Source organism: Humulus lupulus, chromosome 3 (genome assembly GCF_963169125.1).
Source record: "Humulus lupulus chromosome 3, drHumLupu1.1, whole genome shotgun sequence".
NCBI classification, from domain to species: domain Eukaryota; kingdom Viridiplantae; phylum Streptophyta; class Magnoliopsida; order Rosales; family Cannabaceae; genus Humulus; species Humulus lupulus.
Window position 1 is genome coordinate 216084407 of NC_084795.1, and position 25544 is coordinate 216109950.

The 25544-nt window shown below is 39.7% G+C and overlaps 1 non-coding gene across 1 annotated transcript; it reads left to right on the forward strand.

Moving 5' to 3' along the window:
* Positions 1 to 13606: 13606 nt before the first annotated feature.
* LOC133827980 (small nucleolar RNA R71) lies at positions 13607 to 13713 on the forward strand. Its single transcript, XR_009890627.1, has one exon. It is a non-coding gene; the product is annotated as a small nucleolar RNA R71 (small nucleolar RNA).
* The last annotated feature ends 11831 nt before the right edge of the window (positions 13714 to 25544 follow it).

Consider the following 25544-nt stretch of genomic DNA (forward strand, 5'->3'; position numbering starts at 1 on the left):
GGTTTAACTTCATGTTGTACTTTCTCAGTACTGCAAAGCACTCCTCCAAGTCTCGTACATGTCCTTCAGCTTCCATTGACTTTACCAGCATATCGTCTACGTACACCTCCATGTTCTTGCTGATTAAGTCACGAAACATACCATTCACCAAGGTAGGTGGCTCCCGCGTTCTTCAATCCAAATGGCATAACCTTATAACAGTACAGCCCTATGTCTGTTCGGAAACTGGTATGCTCTTCATCGGGAGGATGCATACTAATCTGGTTATACCCCGAATAAGCATCCATGAAGGACAATGTTTCATGACCAGAGGTCGCATCCACCAATTGGTCTATTCTTGACAAAGTAAAACAGTCCTTTGGACATGCTTTGTTCAGGTCGGTAAAATCCACACAAGTCCTCCACTTTCCATTGGACTTGGGCACTAACACTGGGTTTGAAACCTAGGCAGGGTAATATACCTCCCTTATAAACCTGTTTTCTTTTAGCCGCTCCACCTCCTCCTTGAGAGCCTTTGCTCGATCCTTGTCGAACAACCTCCTCTTCTGTTGCACTGCTGGATAATTTTCGTCCATGTTGAGCATGTGGCTGATCACAGTTAGTGAGATACCCACCATATCCTTGTGAGACCAGGCGAAGACATCTTGATTCCTCCGCAAGAATTCTACCAGCTGTGCTTTTACTTCTGACTTGAACATTTTTCCAACTTTGACCCCTCTGGCCAGGTCATTCTCATCTATTGAAACCTCCTCTAACTCCTTGGACGGTCCCACCTCACTTTCATAATCCCCAAAGTGAGGATCAAATTCCCTTCCCTCGCTTTGGGCAATGCCCTATTTGGTGACTTCATCACCAGATGGGGCTTGTTACTCTCTTAAACCAAGAGTGCTTTCTTGGCCAAACTCTTCTAACATTTCTTCTTGATCGACTACGACTGTAAAACTTTGGTCGACATCCATCTCATCTACCTCCTCTCTCTCGGCACATACAATCATGTTGTTTTCTTTGGCCCCCTTTCTTGCTTTAGCTACTGAGGCAATATAACATTCCCTAGCCTCTCTCTGGTCTCCTCAGGCGCAGCCTATGCCTGCACTGGTCGGGAACTTCATAGAAAGGTGCCATATAGAGACTGTCGCATGCAAGATTTTGAGTAGTGGTCGACCAATAACCACATTGTAGGCGGACGGGCAGTCCACTATCAAAAACTCTGTCATGACTGTCTCATGCTTGGGAGCATCCCCCATTGTGACTGGTAACTTGATCGTTCCAGCTGGTGACAACCCTTCTGTAGTAAATCCATAAATGACTTGAGAGCATGGCTTCAAGTCATTGATAGATAGCTTCATCCTTTCAAAGGATGATTTGTAGATAATGTTCACATAACTCCCTGTGTCGACCAAGCATCTCTTCACCTTCATATTCGCTATTTGGACTGTCATGAGGAGAGGGTCATTATGAGGATATCTCACGTGTCAAGCATCATCTTCAGTGAAAGCTCACTTTTGTATCGTGGGCTCTTCGGAGGCCACTCCTCTACAGCCATGACTTCAGAGGTTGAAGCTGCATCCAACTCATGCCGAAGGGTTCGAGCATACCTCTCCCTTGCCTTGTTGCTATCCCCAGCCAGATGTGGACCTCCACATATGGTGTCTAGAGTGAAGTCCACAGGCTCAGGTTGCAAAGGTGGGGATCGTTGCTGCTTGAACCCAGGATTGTTGTTACTTCCCTCTCCTTGGGTCTTTTCTGCTCGATACTTTTTCAATTTCCCCGACCGGAGGAGAAACTCTATCTCATCCTTGAGATGATTACATTCATTTGTGTCGTGACCATAGTCTCCATGGAAACGACAGAACTTGTTCAAATCTCTCTTACTCATCTCCTTCTTGATGGGTGGTGGTTTCCGGTAGGGGATCTCTTGATGACTTGGGAGATATATCTCTGCTCGGCTCACCGAAAGAGTGGTGTAATTGGTGTACCGAGGCTCATACTTAGTTGGCTTGTCGTTTGATCCTGACTTAGCCTTCTTTTCATTGTGGCGGCCAGACCCATTATTCCCACGTTTCTTACCACCACTTTGATCATTTCCACCATTCTTGGGAGGATCAGTCGATCCACTCGGATTGTTCAAGTCCTTCTCTCCCTTCTCAATCGCATCATCCAATTTCATATACTTGTCCGCCCGGTCAAGAAATTGTTGTAACGTTGAAATTGGGTTGTGGTGAATACTGTCCCACAAAGGACTCCGATAGATTATGCCAGAAGAAATTGCCACCATCTTCCCCTCATCTTCAACTGCAGTAGCTTGGTTAGCTTCTCTCATGAACCTTTGTATGTAGTTCTTGAGAGATTCGTCCTTCCCTTGTTTAATATCCGCCAAGTGATTGGAGTAAATTGGAGGGGTCCGAGCAGCACTAAACTGCCTACAAAACTCCTTCCTAAAACTTTCCCAAGAAGTGATGGAGTTTGGCTTAAACTTCCAATACCACTCCTGGGCAGTGTCAGACAATGTAGTGGGGAAGACTCTGCACCAATAGTAATCACTCACTCCGAGCAGCTCCATCTGGTCTTCGAATTTCCCCACATGCCTTATCGGATCTACCTTTTCTGTATAAACTGGCAGTACTGGTGCTTTTTACTTCGCTGGTGGCTAGGCTGCTCTAATTCGAGCATAGAACGGGCTGCCACTCCTGTGGTCTACTGGATCGATTGCAGAAGGTCATTTCGACAGACCCTAAACTACTGCTGTCAGAGCATCAAGCTGGGCTTGGATGCCTGGGGCCACTACTTGGGACTTATTCTTGGGACCCCTTGGTCGGGCGCTCTTATCCAGTATACCATCATCAAGTATTTCTACTTGACTGGTAGGTCGGTTCGGATCTCGCTCTTTGACCGGGATGGTCCTTCTCCTGTCAACAATGACGTCTCTTAGATCCTTCTGAGAGGTATGCCTCCCTAACCGATCGAACACCGTACACCGAGTTTTTTCAGAAGGCTTGCCGTGCGTGACATGCTCCTTGCCACTGCGCTGCTGGTTGGGATGCAGTGGTAGCCTTCCTGTCTGTGCTGGGCGGTCTTTTCCTCCTTGATGGTTGTTATCATTCTTCTCCCTCGATTGGTCAGTGTGATGACTATCACCTTCATCACGACCATGCCCATCTTTGAAGTGTGAAGCTTCTTTACCTCGAGGAGCTCTATTTTGCTCCTGCTCAGGTGGAGTTTTCTTACTGCCTGACTTGTGACTTCCGGATCTGGAAGTCTCTGATCGGTGGCTCCTTGAAGGGGTTCTGGAGTTCCCCTTTTGGGTTGAGGCAGTGCCTGATCGGATCTCATCTTCTTCCCGGCCAGGTGGGTTACTACCACTCCTGTTTGGCCCTCGAGAATTAGGTCTATCAGTGTTTTTGCGACCAGCTTCTGTGGTCCTTGCTCCTGGGGTGACTGCTCCTCGTGCTGCAGCTTGGGCATTGGCCTGGGCCAGCTGCGTAGCTGCCTCCAGAGCGAGTGCAGCCTCGCGATGTCGCCTATCGGCCTCCTCCTGCTATCACCGGATCTCCTCACTCCTAGAGTCCATCTCCCGTCTTTGCTGCTCAAATGCAGCCTTCTGCCTAGCCATTTCTTCAGCGAACGCCTCCTGTCTAGCGTTGAATTGTGCCATTTCCTCCTGGAAATCCCCATGGCTTCCTGGAGTTGTTCAACTTCTGGAGTCACGTCCTCGAGCATGACTCTAGGCTCAGTCTCATGGTCTTGAGGGCCAGGACCTTCTGATCTAGCAGGCTCTCTAGAGGAGCCTGGCTTCTTGGAGGCCGCATTGGTGTTCTTAGGCACCATAATGCTACAGGGATCGTCTATCTTTCTCTTCAGGCTCTCAATGAAAACCCCAAAATGTTGACCGCATTTTTGGCCAACGATGTGTACACGTCAAAACGAAAAAAACCTTCAAGAGAAATATACGACACAAACAATTTTTATAGTGGTTCAGCCTCAATGTGTTAGTAATAGCCTAATCCACTCAGAGTTATGATTATAGATCTACACTCAAGATCAGATGAACCTGAGTCAACTGAGTTTCTTCAGTGCAGATTACAAGAATACAAGAGTTCTCTCAAGATACAATTACTTTCTCTCTAGAAAATTAGAATTCGGAACCCCTTTTATGGTGCCATGAGCCTTGTATTTATAGTGCTCAGGATCGTACAGATGATGTCCCCCATAATCGGGATATTTTATTATTCTCACTATATTTAATTAACAATAATATCCAAAATACAATGATACACTATATTTATGGGATAATCTAAGAGATTCCCGCGCAGGTAAGACCGATTCTTGTTGAAGCCATTTCTGGGATCTTTTGCGTAGCCCTGCTCTGTCTAGTCGATCCATATCACACTCAGGAGGAAAACTGAAGGGCCAAAATTCCTCACTGGTCGGCCAAACCTTCACTAGTTGGACAAACACCTTGTTGGGCGGACCTACACCTGACTGGTCGGCCAAGGACATGACTAGGCGGACATGAACCTGTCCGGTCGGCCAAGGTCTTGACTGGTCGGCCAAGGTCATGCCTAGGCGGACAAGCATGTGACTGGTCGGCCAAGGTCTTGACTGGTCGGCCAAGGTCATGCCTAGGCGGACAAGCATGTGACTGGTCGGCCAAGGTCATGACTGGTCGGTCATGACACTTGACTGGCCAGTCAAAAATATTCACTGGTCTACCGGGTCACTCCTAAGCCAGATTAACCAACCATTCCTTACCATTTGTCACTTCTATTGCCACATCATCGTTTTCAAATTTTGGGGATAACAATAAACATAAGACTATATCATATAAATATACTATAAAACATATGACTATAAAAATGTATGTCATATAAGACTACAATATTAATGGCCATTAACTCATTAATAGGGTATGTGATAAAACCATCTAGGTCCTCTGTCTACGAATCGAGGTAGGTTAGATCACAACTATAGTATATGATAACCCATCTAGGTCCTTTGTCAACTAATCGAGGTAGGGTAAATCATAACTCTAAACCATGAAAATGATAAAAATTCTTGGGGCTTGCTATCTAAGCAAGTCATATGTCCAAGCAACTACAAAACATATTCTTGGGGCGTGCTATCTAAGCAAGTCATATGCCCAAGGACTACAAACATATTTATACATATACATATCATAAACATAAAACATAACATAACATAAACATATAAACACATACAATCTAACCTCTTTTCCTTACCAAAAACTGGGAAATGGAGACTATAACGGGATTTGGAACACTCCTAAAACCAACATTAGAACCATGAGTTTCTAAAGAAAAGAGATGCAAAGAGAACTAAACCATCCAACTAGAAACTTACCAAAAAGAACCTTAAGTTTCAAGAAACTTATACACCTAACCAGGAATCATAAACAAGAGTTAGGATCTGAAAGAAAATAAAAGAAAACTAATGAACTATGAAAAACTGAACTTAAGGATAAGAATACCTTGAATGATCTTATGACTTGATCTATACCTCGATACGGAAATAACTCTATATTTTACTTTCCAAGTGTTTAGAAAATCTTAGATTGGAAAAGCTTTTTAACCGAAAACCCGTGTTTCTTTCTATAGTAATCTTAGCAACTTGGGGGCTCCGAACAATGCCTGAATGAATGAAGGAAATGGCTGAGTACTAGGTCCTATTTATAGAGTTTGAGGAGTAAAACTAACCCCTTTTAATATGAATAAATAAATTAATATAAAATTAAAAAGATTTGAATTTTCGTTTAACAGATGCCTAGACCTTTATCAAAATCGTTCAAAGGCAAGTTTAAGTGGTTAAAGTTGTTTTTAAATTTAAAATCCCAAACTTTCAAAAAATATGCACCATGGGCGATATATCGCCTACCCTTGGCGATATATTTCCTAGACCATTTTCCCAAGCCCCGTTCGTTCGTTCGTGCGAAGTCAACGCGTTTTCCGTATCATTAGTAGGCGATATATCGACCCCTATAGCTGCGATATATTGGCATACGTTGTATCAAACACGTATTTGCACTTTTTCAACATATTTTTAATTGTTTAAACATCTTTGACTGAGTTAAAACGTGATCCTAACAGCTGCTGGAAGGTTCTAGAGCTTCTAGATCTTTCTTTTATTTATACTATTCATCAAAAATACTTAAATCATTAATAAACATAATTATGACAAGTGCATGCTCTTATAAATTCTATCTAAACCTTAGGTTATAATAAATAATATTTCTAGGACCAGAAATATTAATCAAACCTTATGTTATAATTAATATTTCAAAACTATAGGTTAAACTTATAAAATCCACAATTGTTGTTATGAGTTTCCAACTAAGTCCCGGCTTGAACCAAAATCCACGGAAACTAGCATACTACAAACTAATAATAGCTACTACTACTGCTATCTAGCTAATTAAAATTCTGGGACACTACAATTCCCCCATACTAACAAGAATTTCATCCCCAAAATTTACTTACCAAACAATTCTAGATACCGTGTTAACATGTCCCCCTCCAACTCCCACGTTGCCTCCCGTTCAGAACTATTACTCGAGAGGACCTTGACTATCGGAATACTCTTAGAACGTAATTCCTTCATCCCTCTATCTAGGATGCTAACTGGTCGTTCCTCATAACTCAAGTCTTTCTGGAGAGCTATCGTATCATACTTGAGGACGTGAGATGGGCCTGACACATATCTACGTAGCATGGAGATGTGAAACACATTGTGGCTATCTGCTACAGTTGGCGGTAGGGCTAATCTATATGCAACTATTCCCACCTTGTCCAATATCTCAAAAGGACCTATAAACTGGGGACTAAGTTTGCCTTTCTTCCCAAACTGCTTCACACCTTTCATAGGAGACATCTTTAAGAAGACTTGGTCTCCAACTTTGAATTCCACATCAGGTCGCTTGGCATCCACATAACTTTTCTGTCGGCTCTGAGCAGCGAGCATACGCTTTCTAATCAGCGCCACTGCATCTTGAGCCTCTCTAACAGCTTCGGGTCCAAGAAGATGTCTTTCTCCCACCTCGTCCCAATGTAACGACAATTGACACCTCCTTCCATAAAGTAACTCATAGGGTGCCATCCCGATCGTTGACTGGTAGCTATTGTTGTAGGAGAATTCTATAAGCGACAAATACTTACTCCACGATCCTCTGAAATCGAGTACACAAGCATGCAACATATCTTCTCAAATCTGTATGGTACACTCAAACTGACCATCGGTATGAGGATGAAATGTCGTACTAAGACTTAACTTGGTACCCATAGCTTGTTGTAAGCTACCCCAAAATCTTGATGTAAACACCAATCCTTTATCGGATACTATGGTCTTAGGGATTCCATGCTGTCGTACTATTTCTCAGATATAAATGTATGCATACTGGTCTGCTGTGTACGTAGTCTTGACAGGCAGGAAGTGAGCTGACTTGGTTAGTTTTTCTACTACTACCCAAGCAGAGTCGTGCTGCTTATTTGTTTGTGGTCAACCTATCACGAAGTCCATGGCTATGTCTTCCCACTTCCATTCTGGGATACTAAGCAGTTGAAGTAAGCCTGCAGGCCACTGATGTTCTGCTTTCACTTGCTGGCATACTAAGCATTTAGACACATATTTTGCTATGTCTTTCTTCATTCCCGGCCACCGGTAAAGAGCCTTAAGGTCGTGAGTCATCTTGGTCGACCCTGGGTGATCTGAGTATGGAGTATTGTGTGCCTCTTCTAAAATATTCATCTTAATCCCATAGTCATTTGGCATGCATACCCGTCCCCTATACCTCAAGAACCCCTGTCCTGATATAGAGAAATCTTTGGCCTTGCCTTCTTTGACTGCAGTTATGAGAGATACTAACGTGTCATCATGCCCTTGCCCAATCCATATATCTTCTAACAGGCTTGACTGGATGGACAAGTTAGCTAGTTTACCAATGACCACTTTTATTTTGGCATTAATCAGCTCTTGCTGAAGCAACTTTTCTATTCCGGAGAGTGCTGCTAGATTCCCGGAGAGTCCAATTGAACCTTTGTTGTTTCCGGGTCAGGTTGGTAAGCGGAGTGGCTTTCTTAGAAAAGCCTTCTACAAACCTCTGATAATAGCCTGCTAGCCCGAGAAAACTTCTAACCTCTGACCCATTCTTAGGTCTTGGCCAATCTTTCACAACCTCTACCTTTGCTGGGTCTACAGCAACTCCATCTTTGGATACTATGTGGCCGAGGAACGCTACTTGAGAAAGCAAAAATTCGCACTTCTTGAACTTGGCGTAAAGTTTATGCTCCTTCAGTCGCAACATGGTCATTCTTAAATGTCCCTCGTGCTCGACATCTTCCTTGGAGTACACCAAAATATCATCAATGAATACTACAACGAATTTGTCCAAATAATCCTTGAAGACCCGATTCATTAAATCCATAAATGCGGCTGGAGCATTAGTAAGACCAAAAGAGATAACTAAAAACTCGTAATGTCCATATTGAGTTCTAAAAGTTGTGTTAGGAATATCCTCTTCTCGTACCTTGAGCTTGTGATACTCGGACCTTAGATCTATCTTAGAAAACACGGTCGCTCCTCGGAGTTGATCAAACAATTCATCGATCTGAGGTAGCATGTACTTATTCTTAATTGTTACCTTGTTTAACTCGCGGTAATCTATACACATCTGCATACTTCCATCCTTCTTCGTCACAAATGAAATCGGGGCTCCCCATGGCGAATGGCTTGGTCTAATGAAACCAATGTCTAGGAGTTCTTGTAGCTGTGTCTTTAACTCCTTGAGTTCGGTAGGTGCCATCCGGTATGGTGCCTTTGAGATAGGCTTGGTTCTCGATACTAGTTCAATTGTGAAGTCAATTTCTCGAGTCAGCGACAACCCTAGCAAGTCGTCGTGAAATACTTCTAGGAATTCTTTTATGATGCGGACTTCTCCAACCTTTAGTGGTGTTTCCTTTACCATATTCGTGACACTGGCTAAGAATGTGTGAGATCCTTTCTCTATCATCCTCTGATCTTTAAGAGATGAAATAAGCGGTGTCTGTAGTCCTGAAACCTTTCCCATAAAACATAGTCTCTGACCATCAGGATTCTTGAACGTCACTTACTTACGTCTATAGTTGATGGTTGCACCATACGTTGCTAGCCAATCCATGCCCAGTATCACATTGAAGTCTTTGATCTCTAGCTCTATCAGGTCTCCTTCTAGTTCTACGTCCTCAATCTTGATCAGTACGCATTGTACTATCCATGATGATAGGACTACTTCGCCCGAAGGTAATTCTGTCACAAACCTAGCTCTAAATCTTTCACAAGGTTTGTCTATTTTCTCTATCATTCCTAACGAGATATACGAGTGTGTTGCTCTGTTAGTCTCATAGGAGGCATTTGAGGCATTGCCGGCTGTGCATGCAGACCTTTTGAGCGACATCTTCAGCAAAGTTCTAACAATTGAGAAAAAAGTGTGTTAAAACTTACCCTAATACGCTCTAAGGCAAAACTTAGTCTAGCCAAACATAACTCAGACCTACTAGTTATGATTTCTTATGAAAAAAAAAATTGTAAGCCTTCTTTATAATAAGGATGTGTTTCTATACTTAGAAAATCAGTCGCCTTTATTATTTTCTAAGTCTGTTTCTAATCATCCTATATGACTTAATTCTCAGGCTCAAAACTCGTCACTGTACTAAAGTTAACTATTTTGAGGGAAGGCTGGGATCAGTAAAATCGTTGCCACTACTATGGCCCCCTAAACTCTCAATATAGAATCTAGTCCATTGATTTGTATCCACCCTCACAAAACTTAGTCATTATTTATTAAATTTATTATGATTGTAAAAAAAATCAAACTCATACATGTCATTCAAAAATAACAATAATATTCATTTGGAAAAAGGTTTTCATTAAGTACAATCATAAATGTAAAATAAATAAATAAAGAAAATAAATATACTAAAATAATTAGGGCAAATCTAAAAATCGGGATCTTCTACATCTCACCCTTCATCTAACATGTCATCATCTATCTCTTCATACTCATCATTATCTTGAGCCTCAAAATTACCTCGAGGAAGATTCATAAAGATTCTATGCTTTTGCTCATTAGTGAATTGAAATTCCAACTTAGAGGTGAACCTAAATATGAGAAAATAGTATCTCATGGCTACCGATAAATCATCATCATCATATATAGTCTCCCATATTTCTTCTAATGTTGAAATTATAGAAGGAAAATCTTTGAAAAGCCTAATTACTAGGAAATATTGCTCCGTAGCTCTCATCATAATTTGCTTAGTAGTCTGAAGATGGACTATCTCCTTGTGGAATAAGATTAATCTCTGAGTGATTCTTATGAACACTCCTATAGTATTCCTTGGCTCTCTAATCCTGTTCAATGCCTTAATGGCTCGGATATCATGATAAGTCAAGGCTCCATCCATTCTTAACTGAAAACATAATGGCTAAAATATTAGCTATAAACATAGACATAATAAACATAACACTTACATTGGCGGTTAGATTCGGAGCTTATGCGTGTGTATTAAGGAGAACTTCATGCATATGAACTGTTTGCTCTGATACCAACTATAATGACCCGACTATTTCTAAGACCTTGGACCATTAAAAACTACTATGACATAGCTACTAATTTGAATACATACATAAGAAATAACGTAACTTTATTTAAAACCCAAAATATTGTACCAAATACAAAATAAGGTAAAAATATAAAATGTGATATGGTATGGGATCCCATTATTTATAAAACATAAAACATAAACTTTAATTGTTTAAATACTAAATGCGGAAATACATCAAAACATAATGTAAAAGACTTTAAACAATGTTATACTCGATCTTCACGCAGTCCACTCAATCCATTCATCCTCAACACACATGCCAAGCTGCCACAAATCTTTCCCACCTTCCATGTTCAATTTCCTACATCATTCTAAAAATAAAGGAATGAGCCTAATTCCCAGCAAGGAAAATCTACATATATCATAAATCATAAACATAAGACTATATCATATAAATATACTATAAAACATATGACTATAAAAATGTATATCATATAGGACTACAATATTAATGGCCATTAAATCATTAACATGGTATGTGATAAAACCATCTAGGTCCTTTGTCTACTAATCGAGGGAGGTTAGATCACAACTATAGTATATGATAACCCATCAAGGTCCTCTGTCTACTAATCGAGGTAGGGTAAATCATAACTCTAAACCATGAAAATGATAAAAATTATTGGGGTTTGCTATCTAAGCAAGTCATATGCCCAAGCAACTACAAAACATATTCTTGGGGCTTGCTATCTGAGCAAGTCATATTCCCAAGGACTACAAAACATATTTATTCATATGCATATTATATCATAAAACATATCATAACATAAACATATAAACACATATAATCTAACCTATTTTCCTTACCAATAACCAGGATATGGAGACAAGAACGCGATTTGGAACACTCCTAAAACCATTAGTAGAACCATGAGTTTCTAAAGAAAAAAGATGAAAAGAGAACTAAACCATCCAAGTAGAAACTTACCGAAAAAAACCTTAAGTTTCAAGAAACTTATACACCTAACCAAGCATCATAAACAAGAGTTAGGATGTGAAAGAAAATAAAAGAAAACTAACGAACTATGAAAAACTGAACTTAAGGATAAGAATACCTTGAATGATCTTATGACTTGATCTATACCTCGATACGAAAATCACTCTATATCTTACTTTCCAAGTGTTTAGAAAATCTTAGATTGGAAAAGCTTTTTTACCCAAAACCCAAGTGTTTCTCTCTATAGTAATCTTAGTAGCTTGGAGGCTCTGAACAATGCTTGAATGAATGATGGAAATGGCTGAGTACTAGGTCCTATTTATAGAGTTCAAGAAGTGAAAATAACCCCTTTTAATTTGAATAAATAAATTAATATAAAATGAAAAATATTTTAAGTTTTTGTTCAACAGGTGCCAAGAACTCTGTCAAAATCGTTCAAAAGCAGGTCTAAGTGGTTAAGGCTGTTTTTAAATTTAAAATCCCAAACTTTCAAAAAATATGCACCAGGGGCGATATATCACCTACCCTGGGCAATATATCGCCTAGACCATTTTCCCAAGCCCCGTTCGTTCAATCATTCGAAGCCGACGTGTTTTTCGTAGGCGATATATCGGCCTCTATAGCTGCGATATATCAGCATACGTTGATATATCAAACACGTATTTTCGCTTTTTCAACATATTTTGAATTGATTAAACATCTTTGACTGAGTCAAAACGTGATCCTTACAGCTGCTGGAAGGTTCTAGAGCTTCTAGATCTTTCTTTTATTTAAACTATTCATCAAAAATACTTAAATCCTTAATAAACATGATTATGACAAGTGTTATGCTCTTATAAATTCTATCTAAACCTTAGGTTATAATAAATAATATTTCTAGGACCAGCAATATTAATCAAACCTTATGTTATAATTAATATTCTAAACTATAGGTTAAACTTATAAAATCCATAACTGTAGCTATGATTTTCCAACTAAGTCCCCGCTTGAAACAAAATCCACAGAAACTAACGTACTACAAACTAATAGTAGCTACTACTACTACTATCTTGCTAAGTAACATTTTGGGACACTACACTCTGTAGGTATGGAATTTTTATATGATGCTCATAACTCACCGATTGCTGCTTCTTCTCAAGGTTCTCAGTGACCTTTAATTCTACCTTACTCTCTTTCTTAGAATCCATTTTCGGCGGAAGAATAGACTTCTCAACTGACTCTTCCAACTCCTTACCTCCCCTTTAGGAGATTCCAATGTAATGCTCCTTAGGATTCACCTTAGTATTACTTCGCTAATTTTCTTGAGCCCTGTTTTTCATTAAAGTTGTCAGCTGACCAATATGAGTGTCCAGATTTCTAATAAATGCCTTTGTTTCGATCAAAAATAGATTCAATACATCAGGTTGTGCATCAAATGGCTTCATAATAGGTTGCTGATGTGCTGGCCTAGCCTGTGGTTGATAGAATCCAGGAGGAGGCTGTTGGAAAGATTGTTGTGGCTGTGGGAAAGGTTGATGGTTTTGTGGGAAAGGCTGTTGTGCTGCTTGAATATTTTTCCATGAAAAGTTAGGGTGGTTCATTCACCCTTGTTGTAGGTCATAGAAAATGTGTTATTGGCTGGCCCTTGGAAATTTCCTATGGCTTGAACATGTTCCATAGGCATATTTTCATATCCACAGCAAGACACTAATTTAGTGTATCGGCGCTCCCACATGTTTAACATAAATTTTGTAGTTGCATGGCCTGGGCTGAGAGGTTGTTTTCTTGTAATTGTTTCATCAAGGCTGCCACTTGAGCTGTAAGCATTAAGATAACATCTAATTCGATCATTCCCACTACCTTCTTTGTATTTCCTCTCTCAGTAAGACATTGGTAGTTGTTCATGGCCATCTCCTCCAATAACCGATATGCTTCAATAGCACTCTTGCTCATGAAAGCACCCCCTACTGCTACATCAATGATGGTGCGAGTATTACCACCCAACCTATTGTAAAAGTTGTGGACCAGCATCCACTTCTCAATACCATGATGGGGACATTTCCTTAACAGCTCCTTGAAGTGCTCCCACGCATCATATAAAGACTCCCCGTCATTCTGAAGGAAATTAATTACTTCGCCTCTCAACTTTGCAGCATTAGTCAGAGGGAAAAACTTTGCAAGGAACTTTTGGTCTGGTTCCTCCCATGTCGTGATTGATTTGGCTTGTAGCAAGATCAACCAACTCTTTGCTCGATCCCTTAATTAAAATGGAAACAGTCACAACTGAATTGCATTGTCACTCACCCCATTAATCTTAAGAGTTGCACACAGCTCTAAAAAAATTGGCTATATGCAAGTTTGGGTCCTCAGTAGGTAATCCACAACACTAGACGGTGGAATGCACCATTTGTAAAATTAGCGGCTTGATTTCAAAGTTGTTAGCAGAAATGGTGGGGAGTCAGATGCATTAATGCACTCTCGTGACAGTGGGAAGTACATAATCTCTCAGTGTCCTTGGTCTTTGTTCAACAGGGATCTCAGTAGCAACTGCTGCCCCTTGAACATTATTAGCAACATTGCTCGCTACATTCCCTTGATTCTCATCCATGGAAGTCTCCGACCTCTTCTTCTTTCAATTCTGTCTGCAAGTTCTTTCTATTTAAGGATTCACCATTAATATTTCTCGCTGTTTAACACGATGCATAATCCAATACTTCCTAGAATCACAAGATTAAGACCAACCGAATTAGAATGATAATAAAAAAACAAAGTTAGAATAAAAATTAACTTTTTTTTATATTAATAACACAGTTCCTAGCAACGACGCCAAAAAGTTGTTGTGGATTTTTCAGTACGTTAGTATACGCAATTGAACAAAGTAATATAGTTAAGTAAAGTGTCAAACCCACAGAGACTACCTACTAATTACCAAGAATTAATTTTAAAAGGTCAAATTTCAGAAATTACTAAACAAACTAAATGAAATAAATATCAAGAATAGAAAAGAACTCAAACAATAAAATTCTAATTCAATGGATGAAATATAAGGTTATCAATTTCATCAACTATCCACCTATGCTTCTTTAACATAATTTCTAGAATGCATTTCTCTATAGTGATGGTGGTTTAGAATTGCAAATTATATTCTTATTAGCACATATAACTCTCTACAATAAGCAATGCTGACGTAGTTTTTCGCCAACACAGTATTGCAAAATCTAATTAGAGAGATTAAGCTTGTTAATAAACCATAAATGTAAACTCACAAATTTTTTACATGGTTCGGGGGTTAAAATATGCCTAGTCCACGAGTCACTCTTATTCTTGTTTAGGAACTTTTGAAGAGATTGTATATGGCCATTTCAACAGAGTTTTGGCATACAAGATGTCAGTCCCTTTTACTGTCAATTCCCCTTATATTTAACGGGAATTGTGGTGGACAATATTGGGTAACCATACAATAAATGGTAACTTACAGAATTGGGTAACTCGCCAAATAAATGGATACAGAAATGTAACGACCCAAAATTCGCTAATAGGGCGTAAGGGCATTGATTAGTGTGCCTGGAGGGCATAATGGGAATTATGTGTGATTTTAATGATTAAGATGCATGATTATGATTTAAAGCATGTTATATGACTATTTGAATATTTGAGATGCATGACTATGTGTATTGGTATGCATGTAGGCCCTGATTAGGTTAGAAGGGTGTAATCGTAATTTTGGCCATCATGGGCATAACTGCTTTGATATATGTGATCATTGTTGAGGCCACATTATTATGTGGATATATCTGTGATCTGTGACTCGAGACGATCCTAGTGAGCAAAGTAGCGAAAAAGTCATGGCAGGGATTTATACCCGGCTCGGGGGTGAGCATAAGGGTATAAATGGGAATTTAGCGAATGTATTGGAGTCTATCTTGACATTGAGGAATATTATTGGTGATTAACTAGGTATCGGGAATTAAGCGAGAAATATTAGAGACACTCGAGGAATTAGCGAGAATTGGGGTAAAATGACTAAAATGCCCCTAAGTGGATTAAAGGGTTTAGACTTAATAGGGAGGGCATAATAGTCATTTGGCTTACAGGAGTTAAGTATTACCAAGGCTTTATGTTAGTGAGAATTGTAGAGAAATGTGGAAGTCTGAAAAAGAAGGAAAAGGAAGGGAAAAGAAAGAGAGAAAACACAGAGAGTTCTCTAGGTCGGTTTATATTTCCTTCATCATTTTCTTGAGGATTTCTGGAGCAAAGCTCAGAGGAGAGCTGGGATAGACTGAGCATCAAGGATTCTAAGCTAAGTTTGGGTAATTGGCAGAGGTTTAGCAAGGATTCACTAACACTTGAGGTAAGACTTTAGAGTTCTTCAGTTTTTGTTTCTGGTTTTTGAGCTATGGTGTTCAGTTGAATTGGATGGAAACTTTAGGGAATTCAGGCCTAAGGCTGAGGAGGAGCAAGCCAAGGGAAGTCTAGAGGCAACTTGTGGTCGAAATCCCATGAAAGGTATAAACTCTAAACTCTAACTTTGTTGTCCAACTGGTTTCTGCTGAGTTTTAGTGTTTAGGAGTGGCTATGGTGAATTTTGAGTTTGGGGATGCATGTGCTTGAGTTCTAGGTATTTGGAGTACTTGGGATGAGTGGAGTATGGTCATAAGGTTGTTTTTGAGGTTGGGAAAGATTTGGAAGAGTTTTGGTTGAGGTTGGTTCAAGGAAATCGCAGAAGGCAAAAACTGGTGTTGGCCAGTCTATGACTAGCGCTACAGCGCTAGCCTTTGGGCATTGTAGCGCTAGGCCAAGCTTGCTAAGGGATTTTTCTTCTGTTTGTAGTGCTGTAGCGCCCTCGCATGAGCGTTGTAGCGCTACCCTGCCTTCTGAGGAGGATTTTAGGGTTATTTGTAAGGGTTTTTGACCAAGGGTTTGGGGTTTGACTCCACCACCTTGTTTGGTGGAACTAGGACTTCCCGGGGGCTCGGGATTGGCCCCGATGCTAGGTTTTGGACTCGAGGATTGATGATGATTTTGGCCATGGTTGTGTTTAGGTAAGCGCTAGGGCTCGAGGGGGATCGTGCTTAAGGAGTCGAGGGATAAAAGCTAGTTAATTGAAAGGTAAGAAAACTGCACCCGGTTATATGTTTGTGATGGGACTAAGTGCTCCCGATACTTATATCGTGTCAATGATAGTATTATGCCATGGGACATGTAAAAGCAGCCTAAGAGTGCCGTACATAATATTTGCGCACAGGGCGCGGCTTGGCCACTGGTAGCCGAGGACAGCTTAACATTCACTGAGCTCGGTTTAAGCAGGCCGAGTCAGTGGGATAACGGAGGGAGCAGCCTGAGAGAGCTAGCCCTAGTTATCATTTGTGCAGTAATATATGATATGAGTTGATATGTTTAGTATGTTGAATACTTGATTTCACTGAGTGATCATATGTTTTAGAACTTGAGATGCAACATGAGATATTGATTTGTCTGTTGATTGCTTATGCTCTGTTGTTGTGTTTTCTTGCTGGGCCTTGGCTCACGGGTGCTACGTGGTGCAGGTAAAGGCAAGGGCAGGCTGGACCAATCCTGAGTTGGAGGGCTTCGGGGCTGAATGTACATAGCCAGCTGTTCGATCACCATGGTCGAGGAGTGGCTCAGGACAGGGATTACCTAATTGTCTATTTTTCCTTAATATGGCTTGATATTGTATATAAACCTTGTGTCTTTTGTAAACTGTCTTTAAACTTAATATTTTTGGGATCCCGTGTAAACAGATGACACTTCTTAATGAAAATGTGGCTTTTGAGACCAAACCATTTTTAACCCTAGTTCCTTTATAGTCTCAGTAACACGATTTCGTTTAAATGACTTGATTAGCAAGTTTGGCACTTTCTAAACACACAGTGTAACGATGTTGGCTATCCAGGGCGTTACAAGAAATATCCTAATTAAGTCTATTTTCATTACATTGATCATTAAATATATAACGATTATATGCATTTATTGCGCATATTAGGGATCCGAGTTTTTTGGGATTCTTCCATATTCGCATCCTTGAACCACCACAAGCTAGATGCACCTCTCGAACTAGATATGATTGGAGCAGGACGACTTGACTTAGATAATGATCGGGCTTGATGAGGGCGATCTGGACACTGGACACCTTGATCTCTTTCATTGGCCTTTGAGACGATCTGGAGGATCCTGGGTTGTCCCAAGCTCAATGACACATCCTCGAGCTATTTGATATGGAGTTAACGAAATATCTCAGAAGTCTTGTAACATTTATTTATTGCTTGCTAGTTGTACCCCGAACAAGATAATTGAGCTCATAATTTTAGGGTACAACAAGAAAACTTCCTACATCTTTGTAGTAAATCAAACAAATTGCCGGCATTAAAAACGTAATCCCTAAGATACACAAATCATAAAGATACTGTCGTCCAACACAAATCTATGATTATTTGACTAAAGCATATTTGACCTTCACTTTTTAGATTTTAGGTTAAAATCATATAAATCATGCAATTGGAGGCCAATCAATCACATGCATTAAACACGAATCAAATAATTCATAATATTGACAGGAAATTCATAAAAATTGCATTAGGTAATCATAAAGCTTCAAGAAGAATCCATTAACAGCCTAACAAGAAAATTAGTTCATGCTGAATATAATAGAATCCATAAAACTAGATCTAAACATCACTATATCGTAAAGTAAGGGAAGAATAGAAGAAAAATAGTGAGAAAATATTGATTCTTCAATCCTTAGCCTCCGCTGAGTGTTTCCTCGAGTCTCTAGAGTTCCCCCTTCAAAATTCGGCATAATGATGCTTATATAGTTATCCTATGTGTTATATGTGAAATACCACTTTTTCCCTTGCTAAAAATGCACATTTTTGTACGTTAACCGACTGAAGCGCCGCAGTTCAATACAAAAGCATCTCAGCCCGCATACGATAATGAAAATCCTACTCGTCTTTGCCTCGATAAGCGCCGCAACCCTTAAGTAATTGCGCCACAACTCAAAATGCCCATACAATAGTGTCACTGCTCAAAAGTCCAGCACCACAGCCTCCATTCAATCTTAATTTTTCCTTCTCTAACTACCACAGCGTCGCGACTCAAAATCACTTTTCTCCAGAAAGCAGACTTTTCAAGCCCGAGAACATCATCGTAGGCCAAAATCAATCCAACAGAAACCTCTTAATCGCATTTTCTTCAAATTAGTCATTTTAGGCTCAGAATCCCAGGATATTTTCATGTTTTTAATCCATTCCTTCATTTCGCATAAGATCCTGAAAACATTAGCAAAGACAAGCGTCATACTGCCAAAACACAATGAGAAAGGCATACAGATTCCCTAAAATTGCTTTCCAAAATACTGTAAAAACTATCCTAACGATGAGGTCAATGACTATGTTGGTGAGCTCAATACTTTCCTCTTCGTGTACCACTTTACCACCAATTTTACATTTTATGGTTAACAAATACAAATATTTATGTTGATGATAATTTTGTGAGTAGTAAGACCCTATAGACGATACTCTTAATTCCAATAGCGTAATATAATCACAGACATTTCATGAATTTTGAATATAACTTTGCTCTTTCTTGAGCATTGTACATTCCAAGGCCTATTGGAAAACTTTCTGTTTTTGGTAATACTAAAAGTATAAGATAAATAAAAGTTTTTACTTATTTTTTCTGATTGAATAACTATTATATATAGATATTTTCTTAATGAAAAATTATTTTTAAATTGTTTCGATATTAATTAAAAAATATATTTTATGAATAAATAGAAATAATAAAATTATTCTAATTCAAAAAATGGCTTATCAAAAAAGACTTTTGAAAAAAGAGAGGAATCCTAGTGTTGTACCCTAAAAGTATGAGCTCAATATTCTTGCTCGAGGTACAGCTGACGAGCAATAAATATGGTTACTGGACTCTGAAGATGTCTTATTAACTCCAGACTAGGGATGCACAGTTCGGATTTTATAGTTTCTAACATATTGGGTTCGGGTTTTGTGAGTTTTGGGTGTCTAAGGGATATCGAACCTGCCCAAAATGTTTTCAGATTTTTCACATTTCTGGTTTTGGGTTCTCGGGTGTGGTCGGTCGGGTGAGTGTGGGTTTCATATTTGGGCCTTTAGGGAGCTTTGGTAAAATGTTTTCCAAAAATGACAATTTTTTATCATTTTTTTTACTTTTAACATTTTTTTATAAAAAATAAATTGAGAAAAACTTGTAAAATTTTGATCAAATTTGATAAGTTTTCTTTTTCCGCACAAAAATTATGAAACAAATATCTGTAAAAACTTAATTCTAAAACAAAATTTTAAAAAATTATAAAAACCTCATGTTAATTCATATAATAAAATCCATAATCATCATAGTATGGGGTACAACATCCTGCTCGTGCAACATTTCCCCATAATCCGAGTCTTTTGGGATCCTTCACTCTGTGTCATGACCAGGCTTCTGCGAGCTAAACACTTTCTTCGAGCTGGATGTTGAAGAACTAACCTAACCTAACACAGGCCAAGTTCAGAGTTTCTACAAGGCGATCTAGCCATCACGCATCTCGAACTAAGTTGTTGGCGCAAGGGGTGATCTAGAGACTATCTAGTTGTCGTAAGCTGTCAAGTTTAACTCGAGTTGCTCACTCTAAAGTTAGCTAGATGTTCTATCTGTATGTTATACTCGTACACTTGTCTGCGAGCTGTACCCCGTGCTGAGTAATTTAGTTCTTATTTATTTTGGGGTACAACATTCTGCTCGTGCCTGAAGTCACTTCTAACACACAGAGTATGGGCTTTTAGGCTTCTATTATGTGAAAAAGTGCCTACCCAATCACTCGAGTGCAACACACGTGTCGATCAGTAATAGGCACATGTTCGGGTTTCAATTACTGTGACAACTATCTTGTCAACTTTTTTTCGCCGCTTGGTTTATTTAACCCAGGCCCTTGTATCTCGAACTGATCTAATCGTGTGTCCTAGATTGGCACCCAAAGTTTACGTATAAATAGGAGAACAATACTTGAACCTTACCACCTTTGCATTCCATTTTTTCCTTTTTCTTATCAAAATACTTTCAGAGCCCTTTGCATTCCCCCATTTTCCATAAGCTTCCAGGCTATTACCTTCGGTGTTGTTATCACTTCCTCGACCAAAAAACCAAATTGTAAGTATCTTTATATCCGGTTTAAATTTCATCTTTTTATTTTTCAATAAGTTTTATTAAATTTTCCAGTATATTTTCGAACTTCGGTTCTGTTTAGTTGGGCCAAAAACAATAGCACTAGGTCTAATTAGAAATAATGTACAAAGAGAAACGAGTGATTTTCTGGGTTTGAAAGAGGATCGTCTAGTATATGTGTAAAAATTTGAGGGTTTCTAGGTTCATTTCTAGGTAGCTTATGGGTTATGATTTATCAAGTTGTTTTTTATTAAACCGCTTTCCAAAAAGGTATTGGGTCTAACACGCGGATCCTGAAGTATCAGGGGTTTCCCAAGTTTATGGCACGTGTTCACTAATTGCGCATGCGTACATGCGTTGGTGCTAGGGGAAATCTTAGCTTGTATATATCTTAAATCAAATAAATCGAATTCAAACCCTCGGGTTGCCAAACCTTTATCACTGTAGCAAGATTTTATCTTAGGTCGCCTCTAACAGGCCGCTTTGTCGCCAGGACAGCTAAATCATGGCCCACCAGAAGAAGTCAGTGGCGAGCTCTTCTTCTCAAAGTAAGAGTAAGTATAAACAGATTTCTTCCAAGACCCGTATTCGCCACTTCGGCCTAGTAGTGGATAGGGAGATCGTAGTTGACCCCAAAGCCTTCTTTGAGGCCGAGCACATCAAATTCCGAATAAAGACTCAGGGCAAGGTGAATAAATTTTTGCTAAAGTCACGGGATTGAGATGGGTGTTTCCCGCCCTCCACAAGAGGGAGAGCGGAGCTACACTCTACTTCAGGACGACTTCGGGGCCTGGAGTGATGAGCACCTAAAGGCAGGTGCCATTTTCCCCTTGGACCGGTATTTCGTATATTTTTTGAACTATGTCAAACTAGCACCATTCCAGCTCCCCCAAAATTTGTACTGACTTTTGGTGGGACTAAAATATCTATTTTTGAAGCATGAGTGGGAGGTTCCCACTCCCACCAACATCATGTACTTCTTTTGCCTCAAAACTAACCCATAGTCAAAGGGATGAGGAGATGGCTTCTACTACCTCACTAGATTCCCCAGTACGAGCTCCATCATTGACCTCCCCATCCACCCGAATGACTACAAGGATCAATTCTTCATGTCAAGTAGGTTCAAGAAATGCACCCATCGATATTTCACCCGTCCTCGTAGATTTCTCAGCTCCTTGAACTTTGTACTTGAATTCCTTTTCAACCAAGTTTAAACATATTCTGATTGAGTTGTTACCTTGTGCAGCTATATATAAGAGGATTGGGCAGTTAGAGACCCTCAGAGATCAATATGAGAACCTGGCTTGTATTCCTTCCAAGGAGAAAGAGTTTCGGGTGGTGGTTAACGATGCTACCATGATGGTCTACAAGTTGATCTAGAAAGATCAGACACTGGCCATCAGAGCTCAAGGTCCTCCCCCCAAGCTCCCTCTTCCCCGGGAACTCATCCCTGTCGTTGAAGAGATTGATGAAGAAGAGGAGGTCGCATAGCTAGTGTGAAAAAGAAAGGTCTTTGAAGATGGACAACATCCTGACCAAGGTTGAGTTGAATCGGAGGCAGCAGCTGGCACCTCCGGCCAAGGTAACCTATATAGAGAATTGAACCGAGTTGCTGCTAGTTTAGGCTAGTCCGATTCAACCCAAGGAAGGTCATGAGTCGACACTCGGTTGATCCGAACCTGAACGTGACCCTCCTTTAATGTGTGGATCACTTGGTCATACGCTACAACTATAGCTACCCCTGATGTACTGTAGTGGTAGATAATACCCTTCATTTTAGGTCCACTATTTTTTTAGGAATATGGTACAAACCTTTTTGTCGTGGCCTTCCCTTTGTCATGGCCCTTTTACCTCGGGTATTAGGCAGGCCTGCACGAGCCTAGTCCAGATGAGGAGCCTGAATCTTGGAGGTCCCGAAATGTAATAATATTAGATTCTCCTAGCTCGGTTCATAATCCAGAGCTGATCATAGTAGTTTCCTCCTCTAGCTCAGAGGTTAGGGCTCTTGTTCTATTCTTTGCCTTGTATTATCCTGACTAATCACTTCTTGGATCTGACTATTTTGTTCGTCCTTTTGTAGGCGGAGGTATGGACCTGAAGTGGGCCTTTAAATCTTATGGGGTCGGAACTAGACCTATCGTCAAAAAGGCGAGAATATCAAAGAAAAGCATCTCCAAAGTCGAAGCTGCCATTGGATCCCCTTGAAAGGATAAAGGTACCAACTTCACTCAAAAGCAGTAGCTGCAAAAGGAACCTCCAACTCAGGTAACTGCAATTACCACTCATGAAGCTCCTCCTCCTCATCCTCATGAACCTGCTTTGATTCCTCAAATTATTCAGGGCGAGGTCCCATCTGCTCAGCTCTCAATACGCAGATCCAGACTTGCAGCTCCCAGTCATGCTGCTAAAGGTTGCAAGAATCTCGGAAGCACTTCGTGGACCCCTACACGACATGGTGAATCACATGTTGGGTCATGCCAACTAAGTAAACGTCAAGGACCTGAGGGCCATAGAGGAGCGTTCCCAAGAGGACATCCTAGAGTCATCCATGGGAATGAATTTGACTGTGAGTTGTCCTACTCCCTGCTACATTCCCCTTCTTTTTTTTTTTACTTTCGTTAGCCTATCCTCCCATGTATTTTTCTTTTGTAGTCTTATTTAGCTCAAATGCGCAGCCTCGCTTGGTTCTGAGCTTAGAGATACGAGGTCAAGGCCGCCTTAGCGGCATCCCAAGACAATGAGTGAATCGCCAAGCAACAGGTCATTGAAGTGAGCCAGTGCCGAGACCAACTGCAGTTCGAGGTCGACAATCTCAATACGAAACTATCTGAGGTCGAAGAGAAAACTAATGAGGATGCTGAGAAGGCGAATCAGGAAGCAGAGAAGGTGAAACAAGATGTTGCCAAGGAAATGAATGCCCTGGAGGAGATGTTATACCGGTGTTGGGAATGAAACCAGGAAGGAGATATCTCATTTCTGGATGTTGAGCTTTGGGGTCATTATCTTACAAGGTTCCAGATCTGACTCTCGCAAGAGCTCTCCAAGACCACGGAGGCTTCTGAAGCTGCTGAAGGGGGTGATGATGAGGTGACATCACAAGGGCAAGTTACCGGAGCTCAGTGATGTTTAAGGCACCCTCATCGTCTTTTTTTATTTGTGTTTTATTTCAGTTTTTTTAAATCCCTTGTAATTATGCTTTCAAAAGCTGAAATAATTGCTTTCGGGCTCAATCCGAGGTTATTTCTCCTTTAGCTATTCATATACCTATTAGTACATGTTCACTACTTTATGATGTATTTTTTCTCCCCTTGATAACCCCATTTCAGTGTCGTTTTAGGATGTGTTTTTGTGGTAATCTTGAGTCTTTATGTTTGTTTTGTGCAAGATTACGCTTGTGTTTGTCTTTGTTGTAGATCGGTACTTCGAATCATGAGCTAAACGCGAAAAGAAGAAAAAATGGGGGAAAATGGAACTTTTGGTTGTTGTTATAGTCAAATTGGCATTAAGGAGAAGCTAGAAGAAGTTCTTGATGAAGTTGATGAAGGAAGGATTTAAATTGGTCAAATTATGAAAAAATAGAATTAGCATCACGGCATGGACTTAAGAGCCGCGTCTCTAGCGAAGTCAGAGGCTACATAACGTAATGAGAGGAATTAGGGTCGCGACTTGGTTAGGAGAGTCGTGGAGCTAGAAGAAACAGAGGCAATTCCAGGAGGCACATGGAGACACGGGCTACGACTTGGGTGAAGAGGGTCACGGCGCCTGCAGATCCTGAAAAATGGTGAGGTGCTTTAAAAAAGACATGGGTCGCGGCCTAAGAAAGGCCAAGTCGCAGCCTTCCTTTGAAAAAAAAAAAGAGGAATTCATTTTTTTGGTATAAATTCAGACTTTAGGTGTTAAAAGAGATTAGGTCATACTTTTTATTACGAATTTGGAGAGTAATTCTGATTCTGAGAAATTGTTCTCTGCAATTTCATATTTTTATTTCTTCTTCAAGCTTTTGGATTTTATGTTTCTAAATAATTATTTTGTTGTTTTAGTCATGTCTGATATGAACTAAATCCTCTATGTAGGGGTTAATGTAGTCGCTTAGATTTCTAATTAATTTTATTATGATGTTCTATTGATTATTCTTCTTTATTCTAATCTATATAATGTTTGTCTAATGCTGGTAAATACTTGATCAATATTTACTTGATTTATGATTTTGATTCAAAATTCGAAAGATGTGAATTGAATATGCTATCATTATATAGAGATAGGTTACATATTGGATGAGAGTACATGTATGACTTGTGTAGCAATTAGGTTTCTATGCTTAATGACTGTTATGTGTTTAAGTTTATCACTGAGATGTAGAAAACCTGCATATAAGTTAAGATCCTATATCTTGAAAAAGAATAGGAATCGATTTTTATTAACCTGCTAGTAGAATAGGAAGAAGAGATTTAGAACTGATTAGTAAAATTAATAGAATGAAAAGTTGATGAAGTTAATACCCTAGGTTTTTAATTATTAAATCAACCTTTATTATTGAAAAATTTATTTCAATTTTAAGTCTTAGTTTAAAAATCACTCTATTTTCAACTGCCGGATAGAAATTGAAAAGAAAATATTGGTAATTGGTTGATAGGCCTTGTGGGAATGATACTTTACTTACTATTTTATTACTTGAATCGATTGTGTATACTTGCACATCATATTTTACCGATCGCCCCTTAACCTATCATCTTGCTATGTTTATGAACTTTTAAGTCCTTGTACATTCACAATGATAAGGG